At 64.1% G+C, this 6,000-nt stretch overlaps 1 protein-coding gene across 2 annotated transcripts in view; it reads right to left on the bottom strand.

The window, feature by feature from the left end:
- Positions 1 to 6,000, bottom strand: part of MACROD1 (mono-ADP ribosylhydrolase 1) — a 142,744-nt gene that overhangs the window by 2,194 nt on the left and 134,550 nt on the right. The window lies entirely within an intron of this gene.

The raw sequence follows: 6,000 nt of genomic DNA, 5'->3' as shown, positions 1-6,000 counted from the left end.
CGCCCTGCAGGTCCCTGGCCGCGCGGCAGGTGCGCGGCCCGGGCTGGAGCCTCCCCAGGCCGGAGCGGCTCGGGAACGCGGGGCCCGCGGCGCAGAAGCCGCCACCCTAGCGCGGCCGAGGGGGAAGGTCGCTCGGTTTTGGGCCGGACCGGTGACCGCTTCGGCTCGAGGATCCCAGGAGCGCCGACTGGCACCGCGCACCGGATCCCAAGGCGAGGCCCCTCCCGGCCGCGGCAAACTCTAGGACCCACTTGACAGATGATGAAACTGGGGTCACCTAGTTACAAGTGCAGTCCGGGCCTCGAGTCTGCGTCTCCAGCCCCTTCCTTGAGCCGCGCGCGGAGGCAGACGGGGCCGTGGACCCGGGCCGCGCAGGTGGCTCCGGGTGCGCGCCCCTGCTCGTTAGCGAGCCGCCTCGTTAGCGCATCCGGCTTAATTGCGGCGGGCCTGGGCTTGTTTATCTGAGCGCGGCTCCGGGGCCTCGGCGGCGACCCTGGGGACGCGGGTCCAGATAAACAAGTCGGGCGCAGAGGGAGGAGCAGAGGAGACGCTTACCCCGGTGCCACAGCGTCAGTGGCCCTGGTGGGAAAGGCGGGGCTCGGCTCTTGTCGCCTGTGCCAGTGGGGCACACCAGCAAGTCTTGTTGGAGACCGGCGGACAATGGGGACAGCGACCCCTCCTCAGGGGAGGGGTTTGTGTCCTGGCCAGGAGAACGTGACCCGCCTCTGGCAGTTCCCTAGCTTGGGTGGCACCCCAGGCCTGTGCCAGGAGCTCCTTGGCAGCAGCTGCCGGTGCCCACGATGCCCAGCAGCAGGAAAGAACCCTCATTTCTCCATTTTGCAGATGCGCAAACCGAGGCCCTTCGGCCTTCATCACATCCACCCCACCCCCAATGTCTTGGCAGAGGTCCAGGGACACCAGCTGGGCCACCCCCCCCTTCTTCGCTTTTCTTTTGTGCCCTGTGGGGCCCAATTAAGCCTAATTTTGTGACTTCACTTAAAGCAGGCACCAGACGATTTCCCAGAGCCTCCAGGGGTGGGGTGGGGTGGGGTGGGGTGGGGTGGGGTGGGGGGGAGGGGTAAGGGCAACTGTGGCGAAGGGGAGGGGCCCCTGAGCTACCTGTCCAGGTACCGCTCAGGGCCCTGCCCAGCGTCCACGTGCAGTGTGTCGTGTGGGTGAGGGGCTGGCTGCCCACCCAGCAAAGTGCAGGGGCTTGGGCTGGGCAGCCCCAAGTTCAAGGCCCAGCTCTGTCAGCAGCTGTCCAGGCGAGTGTTAGGGTTTTCAGGGCCTATGGGGGTAATGCCCCACAGGCTCTCCCTGGGGGGCCTCTGGGCATGCTCTAATGGTGTGGGCTGTGCCCTGGCACTGTCCACCCTGCAGGGGACCTTGGCCTGCTGGGAAGGCCGTGCGGAAGTGAAGCTCAGCAAGATGTGCGTTTCAGGGACTTAATGTTTCCTGCAGAGGTGGATGGGCCTGCAGCCAGGCCTTGGGGGCTGACCTGGGGGTATTAGGGGGAGGGGGGCTGGCAGAAGCCTTGGGCTGGAGCGCCCCCAGTTGCATCACAGCCAGGGCTGGGTGACGGCCATGTAAGGGCCTAAGGGATCAATTTCCCCAGGACAGAGATGAGGGGCGGGCCCTGGGCCCCATGCCTGCCCCGCCCTCTCCCCAACAAGCCAGAGCACGCCCCCTTGCCCCCTCCCTGTCCACACACCAATTCTACCATCTCTGAGTGCCAGAGGGGACCTGCTGTCCCTACCCAGAGGCCCAGAGGGTCACTCATGCGCTGTGTCCCCATGTGAGTCGCAGCCCACCCCCCACCTTCTCCCCGGGCTCTGCTTCCTAGGCCCTGTCCTGGCTCTAACGTTGGGCCAAGCTGAACCCTGGAGACTGCAGGAGGCGGCTTCCTGGGTCTCATCCAAGGGAACTGTCCCCTCCTCCCCTCTCTCCACCTGAGCCTGGGGCTGGCTGGTGGGGGGGTGGTGATCCCAGTGCATACCAGTGGACCCTCCATCCCCTCTCTGGGACCTTGGGCCACATGCAGACAAACCTCAGGCCTCTAACTCAACCCCTGTTCCAAGTCGGCAGAAGACCTGGGGTCCCTCTTGGGGAGACTGACCCATGGAAGGGGAGGGGGAGGTTCCTTCGATGTCTCTCTGCCAGGTCTCAAACCAAGGCTGCCCCACAAGACTGCCCTAAGGGCCGCTCCGCCTCCTCCCTCAGCCCCTGCAAGCCTCTGGGTCTGGCTCCTGAGTTCCAGCCTCTCCTGGAGCCCCTGCCAGGACCTGAGCTGTGCGGGCGCGCCTGCGCGCGCGCGCACGCACGCACGCACGCACGCACACACACACACACACACACACACTTGTTGGTCCTCACAGCCACCCTAGCAGGTCCTATTTTTCCTCCCTTATTGAAGAAATTGAGGCACAGAGTGGGTGAGACACTTGCCCAGCGTCACACAGCTGGACTGCCCTACTTCCTCTAGGACCACAGAGGCCTGTGTCTCTCTCCCCCCTCCCAAACCTTCCCTCCCACCCTGGCTTGCCCCTTCCCTGCCCTCCTTGGCCAAACTCCAAACTCATTCTGTGGCCTGGCCTGGACTCCCCTCTCCACTGCAGCAGGGCTCCTGGCCCCTCTCACATCCACACACTGCCCCCACCTAGAGGGACTTTGGGGTCCCTGGTGGTTGCTGAGTGGCCTGGGGTCCCTCACCTCGTGTGACCGGTCAGCCACCCCCACGCAGCTGTCCTGGGGACCCTCTCCACCTTCCGCCTGCCTCTTCCATCTCCTGCCTAAGCTCCTCAGATGCCGCCGCCGCCTGGGGGCCCTGCCTGTCCTCGCCCTGCCCTTCCACCCTGTCCCAGGCTGTTCCCCCAGGAAAGCCCAGCCGGCCCTGCCCTCCTGCCCCCAGTGTGGCCTCCGCATGGGCATGGGGGTGCCCGGGGGCCTCAGCTTGCACCCAGCCCCTTCCCCAGAGGTCGGGGGGTGGAGAGCGAGGGGGCAGGGGCCCGCAGAGGCGGGTGGCAGGCATGCTCCTGTGGGGGCCATTTGCCAAGGCGCTTAGGATCTGTTGGCCGCTATTTGGGGTGCTGTAATATTCATGAAGGGAAGATTAGATATTTAAATTTATTCAGCAATAAATGCGTCTCAGTGGGGGAGCATTCCTCATGCTAAACAAACAAGCAAGCAGGGGCTAATTAATTATTTACAGGAACATGAGGATGCCTGTGGCCTGGGGGACAGGGGGGCGGCAGTGTCCCTGCCAGAGGGCAAGAGACCATGACTGGCCTGGGACCAGCCCCCGCTCCCCGATTCCCCTCCGCTGCCCCGTGGGCCTGGCCCCCTAGGTGCTCCCTCCTGGGGTTTCTTTTTCCAGAAATCCTGCCTACAAGCTTGCTGGTGGCTTTGGGCAACTCACCACCTCTCTGCGCCTCGATTTCCTCATCTCTACAAGGTCCGGAACAGCCTCTCCCTCCCCATTCGGCATGAGCCTTCGTTCAGTGAGAGACTGCACCAAAGTGCCCTGCACTTTATCACTCTGTCACCCGTGCCACCTGTTTGAGATGGGGAGACCAAGGCCTGCTCCCCGACTCTGTAGGCAGAAGGGTTCCTCGGCCTCTCAGGCTCTTGGGGCCTGAGGGACTGACACCTGCAGGGCGGAGATATCACCGAGAAAGCCCCAGGCAGGGCCAGGGCGGGCTGGGGCTGCAGGGGTGTGAGCTTGAGGCCTGAGGGGGCTGGGAGAGGGCAGGAAGGGCCCTGGCCTGGGCCCTGGGACCACTCCCCACCCAGACATCTGACCCGGCAGGTCCCGGGGCCTGGCAGCCCAGCCTGAGGAGAAGCCACCGGTCCAGCCACCCCATGTCACCTGCAGCTGCCATCCAGGCCCCAGGGGTCTGCACAGAGATAGCGAACACCAGGGCTGACAGGGGCGCATGGGGAAACTGAGGCCCTGAGAGGACTCCAGCTGGGTCAGGGGCAGACGCCCAAGCTTCCTGTTTGCCTGCAAACCTGGAACCCTGTGGAGGACGAGCTCCACCCTAAGGCCTGGATAAAGGATGAACCCCGGGGGCGCCTTGAGCCCCCCACCTTCCACACTGCACCTCTGGCCTCCATTCCCCTCCCAGGCCCCACGGAGCCTCGGAAGCCACAACCCCACTCGGAAGCCCCCTTGCAGCAGGAACCACCTCTGGCTTCTGCCCACACCCTCCCAGTCTCTCATTCAATCAACAAACCCATGTCAGCCACGAACTCTGTGATAGGTTTGGGCCCGGCCAGGTGGGGGAGGCAGAGCCCACGGTCGCCAGACCCCACCCTCGAGGTGCCAAGGCAGGTGGGCACCCCGGGGAGAAGATGGATGGACAACAGCTCCAGCCTGTGACGTGAAATTCATTACGGGGTGAGATCGGCTCTTTAAATGGGGATTTGAAAACATTAGGCCTTCATTACGTACACAGCGGCGCCGCCTCATCCATCATGCAAAACGCACTCCCGTTATTAAAAATCCCCACAGCCGCTGCACGCAGGGGCTTGGCGGCATCCTGCCCGCTGGGGGCGGCCTCCGCTGGCGTCCCTGTGGGGGGCCGGGTCCCCTTGTCCCTCCTCCCAGAGAGGGCCTGTGCCAGGGTAGGGGTGGGGAGCACAGTTCGCTCCGGGGACTTGGTGCCTCAGTTTCTTTATCTGCAGAATGGAGATGGTACCGGCGCACCCCATAGCGCTGTGGTGAGGGTGTCGGGATCGGCGCCCTGAGAGCTCGGTGTAGCCACTGCTGTTCACACCATCACCATCTGGTGACGGCAGGGAGGCCTGGGACGCTGTCTTGGGGAGGACACGTCACTCTTGCTCATAAAACCTCTCATGGCTCTCGTGCGTCCATGAAGTAAAATCCCCCCCGCCCCGAGCAAGACTGGGGCTCCCTCCAGCCTCCACCTTAGATGACTGGCCTCTGGGTCTCTGCCACCCGCCCAACTGGGGGCAGGGCCCTGGGGGCGGGCTCTTTGCAGGGAGGGGCCCGGGGCTCTGCCAGCCCGGAAGTGGGAGGGAACGGAGCAGGACAAGAGGGGAAGGAGATGCATGCGGGCGGCCCTCAGGAGGTGGCATCTGGGCAGAGCCCCAGCGATGAGCAAGCCTGGCTCCGGGAGGCTGGGAGAGGAGGGCGCAGGCAGTGCTGGGGCAGGGGTTGGGGGTGGGAGGGAGAGAGGGCTGCATCTGCAGGACGGGTGGAAGAAGCTAGAACTGATGCCATCCCAGCGGGAAATCTGAGCAGGGGCAGGTCTGGGAGGGCTCTGGGGGTGCGTGGGGGGTGGGAGGGCCCTTTGCTCTCCCCTGTCGGGTGCTCCTACCCTGTCTGCTCCGCTCAGGTCAGTGCTCCCCCACCCCCCGCCCACTTCCCACAGAGCCTGCCCCTAGCTCTCCAGCCTGGGACACAGTGGGACCCCAGACAAGCCTGGGCACAGGGTGTTCAGCCCTTGGGGTCCCTGTCAGGGAGGGCCACAGAGGCACCCTGTCCGGCCCCTGTGCCCGCTGCACTTTGGCCATGGCCCTGGGTAGCTACGGGGCAGAAGTCGATGCTTCTCGGCTGTGCGAGTGCCCAGGCCAGCTGGGCTCCGAGCAGAGGGGAGCCAGCGAGCAGGGAGAGAACACAGAGAGAGTGAGAGAGGACCAGAAACGGAGCGCAGGTGCACAGAAGGGAGAAATGGGGAGCGGGCAAGACACGCTGTGCCTCTGGGAGAGACAGAGAAAGGGCAGGAAGAGCAAGCGGGCAACCGAGGACAGAGCCAGAAAGAGACAGAGCTACAGAGACACAGAGACAGAAGACAGGCATAGATATCGAGAGGGAGAGACAGAGGCAGAGAAAGACAGATGTAGAGACAGAGGCAGACACAGAGTGACAGAGGCTGAGAGGGACAGAGTCAGATACAAAGGCAGAGACAGAGTCAAATGCAGAGACAGAGATAGAAAGACAGAGGCAAAGAGAAACAAAGACAGAAAGAGACAGAGGCA

The sequence above is a fragment of the Suricata suricatta genome, chromosome 11 (genome assembly GCF_006229205.1).
Source record: "Suricata suricatta isolate VVHF042 chromosome 11, meerkat_22Aug2017_6uvM2_HiC, whole genome shotgun sequence".
Classification (NCBI taxonomy): domain Eukaryota; kingdom Metazoa; phylum Chordata; class Mammalia; order Carnivora; family Herpestidae; genus Suricata; species Suricata suricatta.
The sequence above is the reverse complement of the archived record's forward strand: the minus strand, read 5'-3'. Positions and strand labels throughout refer to the sequence as shown.